The sequence below is a fragment of the Quercus lobata genome, chromosome 7 (genome assembly GCF_001633185.2).
Source record: "Quercus lobata isolate SW786 chromosome 7, ValleyOak3.0 Primary Assembly, whole genome shotgun sequence".
In the NCBI taxonomy this organism is placed as follows: Eukaryota; Viridiplantae; Streptophyta; class Magnoliopsida; order Fagales; family Fagaceae; genus Quercus; species Quercus lobata.
This window is the reverse complement of record NC_044910.1, coordinates 19,454,231-19,472,904: the sequence shown is the minus strand read 5'-3', so window position 1 is coordinate 19,472,904 and position 18,674 is coordinate 19,454,231.

Below are 18,674 nucleotides of genomic sequence, written 5' to 3'. Positions count from 1 at the left end.
TGTAGTGGAATTTTATGATCATGGACCCGATTGGGAGGTAGGCCAGTAGGCTCTCTGAAAAGTTCTGAAAATGAGCCTAATAATTCTTGAAGTTCTAGTGCATCACTCCTTTGTTCTAGCTGGTCATGGTCTTCAATAGCCATGATTTGAACCAACGCCCCTATAGGTTGTTTTGATGACAGACAATTGATTTCATGGCTGTCCACCACTTGGTCTGTAAGGCCCTTCAAAGTAATCATTTTACCAGCACTTTGGAACCTCATAATCATCTTAGAAAAGTCCCACATGATTTCTCCAAGTGTACGTAACCATTGAGTTCCCATAACAACATCATACCCTTCAAGAGATAAAATGTAGAAGTCAGCCTTTGTAAAAAATTTCCCAAGCTTTACCATGACACTGACACACTTTCCTTTGCTAGTAAGCTTTTCTCCAAAGGCTACCATTACTCGAATCGTAGGGCCCTTAACTGGTTGCAGCTGAATTTTTTGAGCAAGGGATTCACTCAAAAAATTATGAGAACTCCCTGAGTCTAACAAAACAGTCGCTGGAACAAATTCAATGCTTCCAACAACCTTAATTGTCTCTGGTGCGTGACCCCCACTAATAGCATGCAAGGAAATTCCAGGAGCTTCTTCCTCAAAAGGACCTTCCACTTCCATGTCCAAATCTCCATCTTCCTCTGTGGTACAAGCCTCAATGAGAAACAATTTCTTGCATCGATGCCCTGGTACAAATCACTCATTACAATTGTAACAAAGTCCTTTTTCACGCCGCTCTTTAAGCTCAGTGGGTGACATTCGTCGGACTGCAAGGGGGGTTCGTGGTGGGGCATCCTCCCTAGAGACCTGAGGAGCAACTCTGGTAGTTGCAGGAACTGTCATAGGTGTTCGTCGTAGCGAAGAATTTCTAGCTTCATATAATCGGGCTAACCCAATTGCCATAGACAAATCAGTTGGCCTTCCTGCTAATACATCAGCCTTGATACCTTCCTTTAATCCACTCACAAAGCAACTTACTTGACGAACAGGTGGGAGGTGCCCAACCTTGGCCAATAGTTGCTCAAACTTGGTTTGGTACTCCTTAACAGTACCAGTTTGTTGTAACTTGGTGAGCTCTCCAAAATAGTCATAAAACTGAGTGGGACCATAACGGGCTAATAGACCTACCTTGAAGGCAGCCCAAGTAAGAGTCTCTGCTTCTTGTTGCACCAATTGATACCACAGTCGAGCTTCTCCCTCTAGATGAAAGGAAGCCAACGCTACTTGGTCTTCAATGGGCATTGCATGGAAGCAAAAAAATTGCTCAGCACGGCATATCCAACTCGTGGGATCCTTGATTCCATTGAATCTAGGAAAATCGAGTTTCACCAAACGAGGAGCATATGAATGATTGCTTCCGCCAGAATGACCGCCCTCGGTGGCCACTCTTCCTTCTGACCGCTTGCCATTGCGGTTTTGGGAGCTCTCTCCTTCTTCTCGGCTGGAAGATAGTGATCCAAGCTTGGCGTAAATCTCTATTAACTGTTCCAGTATCTGTTTCTGGTTGCTAACAAGAGAACTCACGCTCTATTCTAACTGCTCCACCCTCTGGTCCATCCCTAAGCTCTGATACCACTTTGGTACGTATAAGACAGTATCCTTACCTATGATGGTTTTTTATGGTGATAACAATAGGGAAAATAAGAATAAGAATTGGATTTAAATGAGGAAACCCTGACCTCTTGAGACTTAACTCAAATTAAATTCTTTGATGCCTTATTCATTATTGTCTTACTGCTTAAATACAGCAATTGATAACAACAAAAACGAAATACAAGGACTTCTTCCTAATATGAAGGGATATTGTGGCACAACAACCCAACATGCTAGGGACCCACCCACAACTGAAAAACAATTCAAACTAACCAACAATCCTAACGTTACAATAGAGATCTTCCCAAAGATAATAACAAACATCTAAAACAGAGGACACTAATAACAAACACCTAAAACAGAGGACTCCAACCCAACTCCAAGTAGATACACGTATCAGATATGCTGGCGTGTTGGAAAGGGCAGCATGCTAGGAATGGTATTGGAGTTGTTAGGATTGCTAGGACATTCAAAGGCTCGGAACACTCTACGGCTCATGTTTTTATGTACTTTGTTTGGTTGGATGACTTCCTTGCATGGTAATTCAGCCTCCAGCTTATTGAACTTCATAGACAGTTATAAATAAAATTATTTAATTAATATTTATCAAAAAAAAAATTATTTAATTAATAAAGGTCTACTTATTTATCAAAAAAAAAAAAACTGTAATGGCTCAAAATTAAATAGACTAGAGTTTCATAAGATAGACATAGGGAAAATATACAATTTCTTGAAGCAAGCAAATTACTAGAAAATTATGAACAGTTTTTTGTGTAGGAATTAAAGGGTAATTTGAATATAGGAAGCATGGACACTTCATTTGGGGTGTTGTACCTATATTGTATCCGTGTCGGACACTTGACACGCCTACGAAACTTTTGCACGCGTGTCTCAGCTGTGTCCTTTTTATAATAATAAAAAATGCAGGACATGGCCGAGACATAAGAATAAGAGGAATAAAATACCCTTTTAGAAAACAAGAGAGCATTCATGCTCTGAATGGTAATAGTGCATTTGAAAATGAATAAATATCCTTTACTCTTGATTTGTATTCTAATTTCTAAACATCCTTTAATAGTCATGGATTTGCTTTATTATCCATTATTATTCTTAATCTGATATATATTTAATATTATATGAAAAATAAATGCTTAATAATCTATAGAGTATAAATAAAAAAATATTTAATAATTATTTAATAGACATGTCTTGCCGTACCCGCGTCCTATTTTTTCAAAAATTGCCATGTTGTACCCATATTCCTGTGTTCGTGATTCTTAGGATTTGATGAGTTATTTGGTGACTATTTGGTAGAGAAAGCAAATGGGGTTCTGGGATTTTGATAAGTAAGAAGAATAGATTAAACTTATGAGTCAAGGTGACATAGATGTGAGAAACCAAAATCAAACATGCCCACAATATAATTGATGACCTGCAGCGTGGACAATAACCAGTGATCTCCAGCTTGACTGGCACCTCCTTCCCTTGCAAGTGGTAGGTGGAGGGTGAGGTTGTGGGTCCAAGACCCACGAGATGTGTGTGTAATTTACCAATTAAAAAAATAGCATGGACAGTACATGTAAACAGTCACTTGAATAGTAAAAAACAGAGAAGAGAAAAGGAGAAAAAGAAACAAAGAAGGCCAACATGCCCTAATATTCAAAACAATCAATATTTTATTAATCAACTCCATCTTGTTACGATACAATATCAAACTTACCTATCCAAAAAAAAAAAAAAACACATTACAATAACTCACTTATAAAGAAGATTCTTGATGCGGGAGACGCAAGAAGATTTTTATTTAATATTATTTAAGTTTGCGAGTCGATTGTATTTTTATGTTTTAGGTCCTAGTAGTTTATTAAGCTGTTAGTATTTTAATTTAGAAGCAAGGTTATTTTTGTAATAAGGCAATTAAGGTTTTCTAGCTAATTAAAACTAGGGTTTAGCAATCCTTTATAAGCAATCTATCGTATTCCTTGAGGGGATAGTTGATATTTTGATAAATGAAAAAAATGGTCATTTGGTCTCTTTTGGTCTGGTGCTGACTCTAGATCTACCCTAGATGTTGACTCCTAGTACCCAACAACCAACAAACCCCACAACCAGACCTGGTCAAGTTCTTTCAAAAGGTTTCTTCACACGCCACCACCCATTGGAAAGCCAACGCTACCATCCCAATAAACAATTAAAGCGCCAACCTATTCCCAGGCCACTTAGAGTTCCTCTTCTGTCTTAGTGCAACGCCACTCCATCTTGCTGTCTCAGAGTACCACGTTGCCAACCCACTCCACAAGATCAATACCGCAAGAATTCGTTAATGTCGATCTCACCCTGTTGTCCCAGAGCCACCACCAACAGCCATCACAAGACCGCCGCTGTCGCAGCAAATAGCCAGTCCATCGACCCCATATCAGAGGTAACCCGATAGTCCCATCTGAGTTCTTTCTTCCTAGCAGCACTAGCGTCCTGTTTCACTCTCAGTACACACTTGTTTCAGCCCATAAAAGAAATACCAACCCAACTTGCCATTTAAAAATAATATTAAAAAAAAAAAAATCGAAAGCCCAAGCTTCACCAGCCCAATTACCAAAAAAAACAAACCGAACAGCTTTTAACCAAACCAGTTACCAACCTTTTAAAAAAAAAAAAAAGAAGACTCAACCCATTTTTTTAACAAGCCCCAGCCCAACTTTTACAACATCAGTTTTCTTTTAAAAAAAAGGTACAAGACCCGCCCACGAAATCCAAACCTGTCAACCAGCCCAGTCCCGGCAACTATTTGAGAGTAGTCCTAGAAGCGTATTCCAAGATAATCATAGCAACCCGTGCACATCAAGTGTTCTTCAACTTCTCAGAAATTTTCCATATTGGTGCTTTGTGACTCCAAGTCTGAGCTGAAAATGACTGCCTTTGATAGAGAATTTGAGAAGGAGATTAGGGTGGCTGGGAATACACTCCTTAACCCTCCTTCCTCCATTGATGATCTCCTCACTCTTCTTGATAAAGTTGAAAATTTTTTAGCATACGTGGAGCAAGAACCATCCAAATCAAGCGAGATGCTCTTTTACCCTCGATGAAGGTACTAATCACTAATAAACTTTTGCAACATGTTGAAATGGATGTGAAGGTTTCAATTTTATCTTGCATTATTGAGATTACAAGGATAACAACACCAGATGCCCCATATAAGGATGAGCAAATGAAAGAAATATTTCAATTGATCTTGGCAACATTTGAAAATATGTCTCATGTGTCTACTCGCTCTTATAAGAAAGTGGTTTCAATTCTTGAAACCATTACAAAGGTCAGTTATGCTTGGTGATGCTGGATCTTGAGTGTGATGCATTGGTTGTTGAGATGTTTCAAATTTTCTTGAAGATAATTAGGTCCAACCATCCACCTGCTGTACTTTCAGCCATAGAAACAATTATGCATCTGGTCATAGATGAAAGTGAAGACATTTCCTTCGATCTTCTCAGTTCACTTTTTGCTAGTGTAAGAAGGGAAAATCAGAGTGTTTCACCTATTTCGTGGAAATTGGGGGAGCAAATAATCACTAGGATTAATGCCCAGCTAGAAAAGATAATGGCACCCGCTCAAAAACAATGCAGCAAACTTGAGGGTGCACATGATGTGAAAGTTGAAGTTGTTGAATGTGCTTCCGATCAAACCCTCCATGGTGCTTGAAGATCTACATCTTGGTGAAGTCGAAGAGGTTAAAACCACATTGTTTCTTATGGTTCATAAGGTTCAAGACAAGATTATACTGATTCCACACATTGATTTTGTTATTCCAAATAAGTTTGATATGGTGGAATTCAAGGTTTTTCTTTTCCCTGTGCTCTCTAAGGTGATTCCAGACTTGAAGCAAGTGTTTCTTGTCAGCATCCTAATCCTTCAATGCTTTAAAACTCGAGGTTGAGTTTTCTCCAACCAGAAGAGAGTGATGCGGGAGACGCAAAAAGATTTTTATTTAATATTATTTATGTTTGCAAGTTAATTGTATTTTTATTTTTTAGGTCCTAGTAGTTTATTAGGCTATTAGTATTTTAATTTAGAAGCAATGTAATTTTTGTAATAAGGCAATTAGGGTTTTCTAGCCAATTAAAACTAGGGTTTAGCAATCCTTTATAAGCAATCTATTGTATTCGTTGAGGGGATAGTTGATATTTTGATAAATGAAAAAAATTACCATTTGGTTTCCTTTGGTCTGGTGTTGACTCCAGGTCTACCCTAGGTGATGACTCCTAGTGGTTTCTCCGCTTGGTGCTGACTCCAAGCCAGGCTTAGGTGCTAACTCCTAGGTCATATCCCTTTATTTTATTGTTGTTTCTGTTTTGTTCTGATTGTCCTATGTCAATTCTAAGTATAGGGTTTAATTTGAAACTTAAAAGTGTGGGGTTTAATTTGAAACCACTCTACACTATATGGTTTAAAATGTAATTTACCCAAACTGTTTTAACCTTATAATACTTATAACTACACCTTTAAAACCATATGAGTTCTGCTTCAATTGGACTTGACCCAATAAAATAAATCTTGAATGGATAGAACTCTGATCTGAAGTAGCAACAAATCGTGTTCTGTAACTGCATTACATAACTTCATAACAGTTTATGAATTCAATATGTTTAACTTATACATGACTGGGTGGCTGGGTGTGGGGATGTGTGGGTGGGGTATGTATATGTGAGTGTGAATGTACATGAAAAATAAGTAAAAAATAATGAATAAAGAAATTGATGCAAGTGTTGTGACATGCATGAAAAGTAGGTAAATAAATAATGAACAAAAGACATGAAATACTTGAAAAATATTTTTAAAGTAAAATAAAGGTCAAATCTGTTCCAAGAATCCCACCATCACATGAGATACAAATGTCATGTCTTATGTACTCACATCCCAGATTCAACATTGAGAGTGTTTTATAGAGGTATCAGCTAAATATTTTCCTTAGACATGCCTCAAATATCAATTCAGAGGAAAGTTTTGTTTATACATGCCTCAAATATCAATTTGATGCAAGTTTAAGGGAAACTGCCTGAAGAAATAACCTTGTGCTCACAAATATTACATCACGCCCATGTTGTGATTGAGGGCCTCACACATCATGGTTCATCCTGGCTCTAAGAATGCACCACATATACCAACAGTAATAAGTTGCATTCACCAAAAGGAGGGAAGAAAAAACACGAAATAGGGTGATGGGTGTTTAAAAACAAAGACATCCCAAATGGCAGTGAAAAAAAATTTTTTAAAAAAAAGGAAGAAAAAAAAAACACTATTTTTACCTTTGTAATTTAAAGGTCAAGCTAATATCTCCTTAACCTTCTAAGCATATATACCATTTTTTTAATCATTGGATTCTGATTCACATTAGACATTATCAAATAATGAGCCACCGACTGGACCCAGTTGGAGAACACCGGAGCTCACTAATCATTTGATTTTTTATTAGAAAATATATTCGTAACCAATTATATCAATTGACACCACACAAAAGTGTCATAACCACAAACATTACATAAGGTATTTCCTGATCGCAAAAGCAAATTCATCAAGCCTAGTGATTTCAAAATCATCCCCAAGATATAGCAATAAAATACCCATTTTGTGTACTAGCAAAAGGAGATTTATATTTTCTTCCATGCAGGCCTCTCGAGCAAATTTGATTGAAATTCACCATACACTATGTTGGGGAGTTCATAAATGGATGAAATGGAATAGATAAATTACAAAGGAATTTAATGGAATGGAAAGAAGAAGACTTTTTCTAGTATGTGGGAGTTTATAAAAGAAGTACAGGAAATATAAGGAAATACATGTATACTTTTATTATTATGTCCATTATATTATGTTTTGTTTTTAAAAAAGGAGGATTAAAAAAAGAATTTCTCCTCAAATAATAAGGGGAACACATCAGGCATTCTTTGTTCCTTCTCACAAAACTCTCAAATAGGGGGGAATACATGGAATATCCCTTCAAAATTCATTCCATTCCACTCCTTTCCCCACTCCCAAACAAGCTGATTTGATACTGATATCTTGGAAATTCAAACATCAAACCATATATGTATAGATTATTTTCTCCCACTTTTTTTGTTTAAAGTGAAATGTCTCCTATTTTCACAGCTTATGCTTATAAAGAATAGAAATAATGCTTTGAATTGAAAAGATACTTAGCGTACTTTATGTGCTTTTTAGAGAATAAGACTTTTAGAAATGATAGATTTGCTAGATACAAGAAAACAGAGTAGGGATTCTAGCCACACACTTTTTGAAATGATATCTTTTAAATTTGAAAATATGTGGTTTACAGTGGATAGGTTCATTGAAATAGTTCAAAACTAGTGGAGTGATTATGAGTCATGACTATCATGGAATCCCTAATAACAAAGTTGAACTGAAAGCTCTTAAAGAAGATTTAAAGTTTGGAAGAAGTGCGAGTTTAGGGATCAAATAAAAGGAGATTGCTTAATGATATATCATGCTTGGATGAGAAAGAAGGCAGAAACGGATCAACTTCTGAAGATAGGGATCAAAGGGAGGATTTGAAATCTGAATTGGAGAGGCTGGCAACCTTGAAAGAAATTTCTTGGAGGCAGGAACCAGAGAGCTGTTTGGCTAAAGGAAGGAGACAGCAATGCCAGATTCTTCCACTGGTTGGTGTATTCCAACAAGTGATCCAATCATATTGGTCAATGAGGTGAATGGAACAGTTTATTAGGAGGATTCTGAGATAAGGAACTAGATAGTTAATCTTTATGAATTCCTTTACAAAAAGACAGAGTTTTGGAGGCCAATAGAAGATGGGTTGGCTTTTTCTTTCATAGCTGAGGCAGATAAATTGGTGCTGGAACAGGATTTTGAAAAGGATGAGATAGTCAAAGCTCTTAAGGAGATGAGGGGAGATAAAGCCCCTAGAATGAATGGATATTACTATGGCATTTTCCAACATTGCTGGTGGGTGGTAAAAGGGGATGTTATGGCTTTCTTCAAGGAATTCCATGATACTCGTAAGTTTGAAAAATATCTTAATGTCTTTTCCCAAAGAGGACTAATACTTTTGTTTTATAAGTAACACAAATCTTTATTAAATCAAAAAGTTGCAAGTTATACAAAAAAGGGAAATGAAATCAGCCTCTCAAATTACACCGCCCAATCATCTCTAACAAGGAAAAAGAAGGATCTAATTGAAGAAACCTAAGAGGACTAATACTATAAATATAAGAGATTTTTAGGCCCATTAGCTTGGTTGGGAGCATTTATAAGCTGCTGGCAAAGCTGTTGGTATTGATTGAAATTGATGTCGGATAAACTATTATCCAAATCCCAAAATACTTTTGTGGGAGTGAGGTAAATTTCGGATTCTGTAGTCTGTACTAATTGCAAGTGAATGTTTGGATGGTAAGCTTGATATTTAAACAGTTTATGGTAATAAGTTGAAATGTATGTATCAATCTCTAGACTTTGGTATAACAAGGGGTTTCCCATAATGGAAATAAGTGAAATGTGATTGCATAAAACCTTGAACCACAAATAGCATTATTAAAAAAATAAATAAAATAAAAAAAGCAAAACCCAACTGAGGTTCAGATGCATTATCGAAACCTAAAGTTTCTTAGAGAGAAAAACAAAGGAGAAACCTCTTTAGGGTAGGGCGTTGACTTGAAAAAAGCAAAAGCCTAGTGTTCATGAAGGAACTAACAAGCCAAAGGCGATATATTATTGATAAATTAAGAAAATTTATCTTACAATGATATCATAATTCTGTAGTTAGAAGAAGAGAAGAAATAGCCCTAAATAAATATTAAAAACAATTAATTAATTAATTTATTTAGACAAATCCTCTAGGCATACATGATACATGAACAAAAAAGAAATAGAAATAGTGGAGTAAGGCATCTAAGGAGTCGGGGATACCTTACGGGCGAGAAGGCGATAAGCCCGTTTGACGTCAGAGGAGGAGGCATTGGGACTGATGCCAAGCACGGTGTAGAGCTCCTGCTCCGCCGCACGAGATGATGATGACACCACCACTGGACCCCACCTCCGGTACCGCTGGTGCTGACTTCTACTTCTACTTCTACTTCTACTTGGAGAAGATGCAACTGAATCAAAGAAGAAGAAGAAACCACTACTACTACTGCTGCTGCCAGTGCCAGTGTTGATGATGGCCGCCAATTTCATTTTTTATTTTATCTACTACTCTTTTTTTTTTTTTGGTTATGTATTGAACTTGAATCTGATATTATTACTTACTCTTCAATGTTCAATCGAGTAATAATGTGCAGCAACGCAACCCAGAAAACGCAGCAACGCGCTAGCAACGGTTCGAATTCTCACTCTCTCTCTCTCTCTCTCTAAACCAGATTTGCAGAAACCCTAGCCTTTGTGATAGGCCAAAAACGAATTGACCCATTGTGATAAATTAACCAATTAATTTAGCCAAGTGAATTAATTAAGTTAATTAACATGCAAACACGTGGTAGCACAAATAAATCACCAATAAACTAAGTATGCAACGAAAAATAAATTGACATGGTGATTTGTTTACGAATGGGGAAAACCTATACAGCAAAAACCCTACCAAGTGATTTTAAGGTTAACACTTCCGAAATTCCACTATTATTACAACAAATAGTTACAATTAAAAGAATCTCAATACCTTATACCATCCTACAGTTGAACCTTTACCCTAATACCTAATTGGACTTGTTTTGTAGTGACAATTTATCTTTTTAATGCACGACTCTCAATACGTGACTAACCAATTGCGCGGATCCCAATACGCGACTTCAATCACTAACTAGAGAAGGTTGTTGATTGCAAAATTCTTCAATTCATCCCAACGATGAAGATCAAGAAGATGCTTGGTCACAAAACCCTACGGTACACAAACACAGCAACTTCTTCACAAGAAAGATAAACTAGGGCAAAACTGTGTCTCCGGTCACAAATTGCTTAAACAAACTTTGCTCAATACTTGTGCAACTTATGAACACTTTGACAGCCATTAAAATAATCCTTTTATATGTTTAGGATTGTGAGAAAAGAAAGCTCAAACATATAATCATGGATTAGAGTCAAAACAGAACTAAAATTCTGTTTTTCATAAATCTCGACAAATACCCTATCTGTCGAGATGCTGTCGAGCCACGAGACTAAACAACTCTTTAAGCTCAATAGATGGCTAGTTGTTGAGTTTTAATGACAGACACTTTTCAACTTGTTTCTTGGACAGACTTGCATGGCTTCAACAGTTAATCTTGAAACACAGTTTCTTGAAGTATTAAACACATCCTAGATTTACCAAAATACAAGTAAAGTGCGTTTTGTCAAAGGATAAGCCAATTACATAAAATAGTAACATATATTCCTAACAAGTGAATCACATATGTCCTAACACTTTGGGTTTTGGGTATTTTCTAAATTTTGATTTGGGTGGAAAGAAAATTATATTCTCACTAGGGATGGCAATTTAAACCCGATCCACAGGTACCCGGTCCGGCCCGACCCTAATGGATCGGATTTTACCCAGCCCGATAAATAATAGGGTCGGGTATGGGTTTTTTTTTAAAAAAAAAAACCCGAAATGGGTCCAGGTCGGGTCCGGATTTTAGTCATACCCTACCCGAACCCGACCCGTATACATATATAATATTAAAAAAAATTTATAACCCTACTATCCTAATATAAATACTCTCTTCATTCATTTAGACTTCATTTTTTTAAACTTTCTATTAGGACATATGTGTTTCATATGTTAAGAACATATATCATGATTTTATGTAATTAACTTATCATTTGACAAAACACACTTTACTTGTAATTTGGTAGATTTAGGATGTGTTTAAATACTTCAAGAAACAATGTTTCAAGATCAAGTGTTAAAGTCATCAAGTCTGTCCAAGAAACAAGCTGAGAAGTGCAAATTCATTAAAGTTCGATAGCTGCATCTATCGAGTTTAAGAAAGCTGTTTCAGCCCGTGTGCTCGACACCTACTCGACACCTCCTATCTGTCGAGGTTTAAGAATTTCAAAATTTTGATCTGAATTTTCTTGGGATCCGTGAATGTGTCTTTAGGCTTTATTTTCTCCTAACCCTGGACATATAAAATAATTGTTTTAAGAGGCGTCAAACAGTTTACAAGTTGCACAAGTATTGAGCAAATTCTGTTCAAGCAAATTATGATCGGAGACGAAGTTCTTACCTTAATTCATCTCTTTCTCTTGAAGAAGTTGCTGTGTATGTGCATCGTAGGGTTTTGTGACCAAGTATCTTCTTGATCTTCATCGTGTGGATGAACTGAAGACCTTTGCAACCAACAACCTTCTTAGTTGGTGATTAAAGTCGTGTACTAGGATCCGTGCAATTGGTTAGTCACGTACTTGGGAGCCGTGCATCGAAAGGAGAACTGTCACTACAAAACAAGTCCAATTGGGTATTGGGGTAAGGGTTCAATTATAAGTTGGTAAGGTACTTGGGATTCCTTTACTTGTAACCGCTTGTTGTAATAATAATGGAGTTTCGGGAGTGGTGATTTGAAAATCACCCGTTGGGGTTTTTGCCGTGTAGGTTTTCCCCATTCGTAAATAAATCACCATGTCATTTATTTTCCGCTGCATATTTAGTTGTTTGGTAATTTGTTTGTGCTACCACACGCTTTGCATATTAATTTGATTAATTAATAAACTTGGATAATTAATCAATTAATTAATCACAAGGGGGTCAATTCTTTTTTTGGCCTATCAAGTGGTATCAGAGTAGGCACACTCTGATTAGGTTTAATCTTTGTTGTGTTGATCCATTGACCCCTGTTTGTCATGGATAAAGGACAGTTATTAATTATACCTCCTTTATTTGATGGCACTAATTATGCATACTGAAAAGTACGCATGAGAGCTTTCTTGCAGTTTTTAGATGAAAATGTGTGGCAAACTGTTGAGATTGGCTGGATTAAGCCAAAGGAAGCGCCGGCCGATTGGGATGAAGCCAAGATCAAGGTGGCAAACTTCAACAGCAAGGCATTGAATGTTTTATTCAGTGCAGTCACTAATGAGAAGTTCAAGAAGATATCCTCTACTGAAACTGCTAAGGAAGCATGGACTATCCTCCCGACAACCTATAAGGGTACAAAGGCTGTCAAGGATTCAAAGTTTCAGAGGCTCACTACAAGCTTTGAAGAGATAAAGATGGAGGAGGATGAGTCATTCGATGAGTTCTATGCCAAACTAAAGGACATAGTGAACTCAGTCTTCAATCTTGGGGAAACCATTCCTGAACCCAAGATTGTAAGGAAGGTGCTTAGATCTCTACTCGAGAGATTCCATGCCAAGATCACGACGATAGAGGAATCAAAGGATATTGACAAGATTCCTTTAACTGAGCTGATTGGAAACTTGCAGACTTACGAGTTAGGGTTAACAAGAATAGACAAGTCGGGTAAAGTCAAGAGCATAGTTTTAAAAGCCAAGAGCAGTGACACAGATGAGTCTTCCGATGATGAAGATTTCAAGATGAAGTTCTACATCACCAGGCAGTTCAAGAAGTTTATGAAGAATGCCAATGGAAAGGGCTTTGACAAGGACCGTAAGTAATCTAGTTCCTCTCAGTTCAAGAGTTAAGACAAAGGGAAGAAGGATGCTAGAAATGGTGGTCAGTACACTGTTCCCGTAGGACCTAAGTGCTTTGGGTGTCAAGGCTTCGGTCACATGAAACATGAGTGTCCTACATATCTCAAGAGTATTAGGAAGAGCAAGGCACTTGCTACTACCTTGAGCGACACCGAGTCTGAAGATGATTCCGACAATGAGGATGACGGAATCTTGAATGCCTTCACTGTCACTATTAATCCTACTGATAGGATTGTTGAAGATGTGGTTGAAAAAGAGGAATTGGTGGAATCCAAGTTTGAGAAGATGGATGATCAAGATGATATCCATACAGCTTATGAAAAACTGTACAAGCTTTCAGAGAAGTATGAGAAACTGTATAAGCTAACCACCAAAAAGCTCACTGATGTGGAATTTGACCGTGAGGAGCTTTCCATAAAGTTTGATGAGGCTAGTTAGACTATTGGAGCACTGAGATTTGAGAACAATTTCTTGGCTGAGAAGACCAAGAAGCTTGAAGCGGAGCTGTTTCAAGTCAGAGCTTAATTGGAGAGGACTTCAAGTGCAAAGCTTGACGAGATGCTTAGCATTCAAAAATCTGCTTCAGATCAAACAGGTTTAGGGTATGATCTCTCTTCCTCTAATATTGCTTCTACTAATACTACTGTTTTTGTTCCTCCTGCTAATAATGTTAAAATTGAGAACAATGAAATTAAAACTGAATTAGCTAGTGAAAACTTAGATAAAGGTAAATCTATCTTAGGAGCACCCCCTAAGTTTGAGAAGAAAGATGTTAAAAACCCTAGGGCTAAAAAGGCTAACTCTCAAAAACCTAAACAGAAGAAGCAGCATCTCTGTCATCATTGTGGAGTTGCCTGTCATACTTGACCAAATTGCTATAAGTGGCTAGCCACTCAACAGAACAATGGCATGATAGCATTTGGGAACCAGAATCAGCTTCAATCCTCTCTTGCTCCCCTTGGAGATCTTCTCAAAACCCTCATGTTCCTTTCGAACTTGAACGGTTTTAATTCTTCTCCCTCACCGCCAGTTCAAGGGTTTGCTAGACGAAAATGTTCTTCCAAGGTGTGGAAGGAAAAGAACCCCAAGTGATTCTATCACTTTTCTCTTTCTCTCTTTTTTTTTTTTTTGTGTTTTGCTTTCAAGTTTTGAGTCAGTCTAGTTTTTATGCTTTGCTTTGCTTAACATGTTTTTATTTGATTGTTTCAGTTTTGCTTTGTTTTTTTTTTCTTATAAAAATAAAAAATAAAAAATTGAAAAATCAGAAAAATACAAAAATAGTGTGCGTTTTGTGTACATTGGTACTTGTATACCTTGGATGGCCATTGAAACAAAGTTTTCTAAATTTTGTATCTTTTGTAACTTAGATGAGCATCTCTATGCACAACTAAGCAAGTAGGTTTTGTAGCTCTTGTATGTGATGAGTAAGATTAAGTTATCTCTTGTACTTAACACTCGTATCACTCTTTTTGACGGGTAGGACTAAAAAATTCTAAGAGAAAGGCATAAATAACCATCTCACCACTGTTGTCTGCCAATCATAATATGACACCTGTATGCTTTGGCATAGCAAAAGTGCAGTGTCAATGTAATTGTGTGTTTCGGCATAGCAAATTTGGAATGTCAAATACTTACCATCATTGGGTATTTTTTTTTCTATCTCTTATATGCCCATGCATGATTTGCTTAAAAGAAAAATATACAAAGAAAAATAAAAAGCAAAAAGATCAAAAATACTTTAAATATGATTGCAAGCGTGTATTCTAGGAGATGTGGGAGTTATAAGATGTACCTTGAAGGTGATAGTCCCTATCAAGTAGTTATAATTGTGTATGAGTTAAAGTGATTTTCTCATATCTTAAATCGTCATAACATGTATAAACTTATACAATCTTGCGATGTTTTTCACACACAACACGCAATATTCTTCGCTACTTTTGATACATGTGCAAGTACAATGTGATTTGGTCATCACAAGGTTTTACATGTATTAGTGTATGCTCACTAAACTGTTTTGACTTGTTTTTGAAAAATAAAATCAGTTAGGCTTATTTAGTGTGCGTGTGTGTTTTTGAAGATCCATGTTCTTAAAATTTTTATTGAGAGATGATTTTGAGAGCTTAATATGTTATTTGGATCATTGGTTGAGTTGCATGTTGGATTGCATTCATGTCTGTGTTTTTCACTTCTCGAAAAACTGGTTTTAAAAGCTAGCTCGACACCTTCTCAACAACTGGTGGATCGATCGAGAAAGTTCCTGCCTCCTTGATAGCTTCTCAACACCTGGTGGATCGATTGAGCTTCTATTCTTGTATCTGATGTTTTGTCCCTCGACACCTCCTCGATACCTATATCTATCGAAGACCTTTTTCTCGATACCTTCCTCGATAAATGACTCAACACCTCTCGACACCTTCATCTGTCAAGATTTACTAAGGCATTATTTAAATCTCCTCGTGCGATCCGAACTCCATTTCGTTCGATCTCTTTCTTGATAGCTCTCTCTTTTTCTCTCCCAAACAATCTCATCTCACTCCAATCTTGTTTCTTAAGGTTTCTTCAAGCTTTTTCAAGATTTTCTTCACTTGGTAAGCTTCTAATCTCTTCCATATTCATACATTTCATGTTTTGAAACCTAGGTTTTGGGGTTTTTGAAAATTTTTGGGGTTTTTCAAATTTGATGAGTTATTGTTGAAATTTTGGGATGGGTTTTCACTTAAATGAGTTTAAAATCTCATACATTGCATCACATTAGCATTATAATAGTATTGTCATGCATTTAGATGTGTGCAAACTGTTTGTGTGCTGATAGGTTTGGATTGGGCTGAGCCCATGATGTAATTTCTTTTGCATGTCACATGTTCATGCATTTCTCATGCATATGTACTCTCTTTTCAATATACTTGTTATATTTGAATTGCTTAAGACTTTTCTGATTGTTTTTCTTTCTCTCCCTCTCTTTCTGTTTACGTTAGTCATGTCTATGGCACCTAAGTGTAAATCTACTCCAGCTCGAAACCCTCTTCATTCCGAAGCTTCTTCATCTTCTGATTTTGCTCCTCTCTCTCTTTAGTTCTATGATGATGATGCCCACAAGGCATTCTTGGAGAACTTTTCTAGACGAGGTGTTCATTCGAAACACTAAGTCATTCTGGTGGACTTTGCCGATACTAACCTTCCCACTGTCATTCACAGTCGAGAATGGGAGTCACTGTGTGACGTCTCGATCACTTGTCCTCTCGTGCATGCACGGGATTGATTGTTTAATACCTCTTTTCTTCACTCGTGTTTGAGGTACGCGCATTCCTATCACACTACAGCTTGTTACGAATGTGCTTCGGGTTCCTAGGATAGAGTTTCCTGACTATCCTAGTTGTGAGCGTCTACGAACTGTGTCCAAAGATGAGCTCATGGTTGCTTTCTGCAAGCGCCCTTTTGATTGGGGTGATCGTCAGTTTACACCATGTAGGCCTTTTGCTAAAGGTCCTAGATTCATTAACATGGTGATGACTTTTGTACTCCATCCACTCTCTCACTACAACTTCATCACAGAGCCTTGTGCTCGATTTTTGTTGTCTTTTCTTGAGCATCTTATTATAGATTTCCCTTCTCATTTCATTCTTTCTATTATAGATGTTCATCTTGATTTGGCGTCCTGTGATAAGCTCATCTTTCCTTCCGCTATCACAAGGATCTTACGCCATTTTTCTGTTCCTTTTCCCTCTTCCAACCATTTTTCTGTCATGTGTGCCATAGACTACGCTACTGTTAAATGTAGCGAGGCGCAGTTTCGATCGAAGTAGTTGGATTCAGCAACTCCTACCTCTCGTTCAGCTCCATCCCGTTCAGCTTCATCCACATCTGCTCCCTCCTTTTCTAGGAGCGATGTGTCACTAGGAGACATTATGGCACAGCTTCAGCGCATGGATGCTCATCTAGATACACTCTCTACAGAGATGTATCAGATGAACGTCAGTGTTGGCTGTATTGCATGACGACAGGTGACCATGGGTGGATTTGCTCATGAGGCTACTCCTTCACCACCTTCTTTTGATTTTGATTCTAATGATGATGATGGTGATGACGATGATGCTTCTGAGAATGATGATGATAGAGATGCTAGCTCTACCGATGAGATGTCTACCTGACACTTTTGCCCTTTGTCACTCGTGACAAAAAGGGGGAGTAGTTTTGGATATGAGAGTAGTCTATCTTAGGGGGAGAATTAGTATTGGACCATTTTGTTAAGGGGAGTGTTGATATGTTTTGAGGGATGTAGTGAGGCTATTATGTATCTTTTCTTTTCTTTCTTTTATAGATACATTGTTCTCTTTATATATGGATATATGTTTCTTTTACCTACCCTTACATGTGTTGTTTCTTTTCTCTCTTTATACATATGTTTCTTACACTTGTATGCAATCTATTATTTCTATTTCACACAAAGATGCCTTGATGAGTTTTGTTTAAAGTGTTTCAGAAATACAGGTTGTCAAAGTCTACTTACCATAAACTCTCTTCTTGCAAAATTTTTCAAGAGTTTGTATTAGGATAAATTTTATTGTATTCAACAAGTGAATATGAGTTAAGTGATTTATGACTTCTCTCATATGATCATTTGTTTGTTGTGGTTTTGTCACGGATTGCCAAAGGGGGAGATTGTTAGGATATATGTGTTTCACATGTTAAGAACATATGTCATGATTTTATGTGGCTTATCCTTTGACAAAACGCACTTTACTTGTAATTAGGTAGATTTAGAATGTGTTTAAATACTTCAAGAAACAATGTTTCAAGATCAAGTGTTGAAGTCATTAAGTCTGTCCAAGAAACAAGCTGAGAAGTGCAAATTCATTAAAGCTTGACAGCTGCATCTATCGAGCTTAAGAAAGCTGTTTTAGCCTGTGTGCTCGACACCTCCTATATGTCGAGGTTTAAGAATTTCAAAAGTCTGATCTGATTTTCTTGGGATTCGTGAATGTGTCTTTGGGCTTTCTTTTCTCCTAACCCTGGACATATAAAAGGATTGTTTTAAGGGCTGTCAAACAGTTTACAAGTTGCACAAGTATTGAGCAAACTCTGTTCAAGCAAATTGTGACCAGAGACGAAGTTCTTGGCCTAGTTCATCTCTTTCTCTTAAAGAAGTTGCTGTGTATGTGCACTGTAGAGTTTTGTGATCAAGCATCTTATTGATTTTCATCGTGTGGATGAACTGAAGAACTTTGCAGCCAACAACCTTCTTAGTTAGTGATTGAAGTCGCGTACTGCGATCCGCGCAATTGGTTAGTCACGTAATTGGGAGTCGTGTATTGAAAGGGGAACTGTCACTATAGAACAAGTCCAATTAGGTATTGAGGTAAAGGTTCAACTGTAGGTTGGTAAGGTACTTAGGATTCC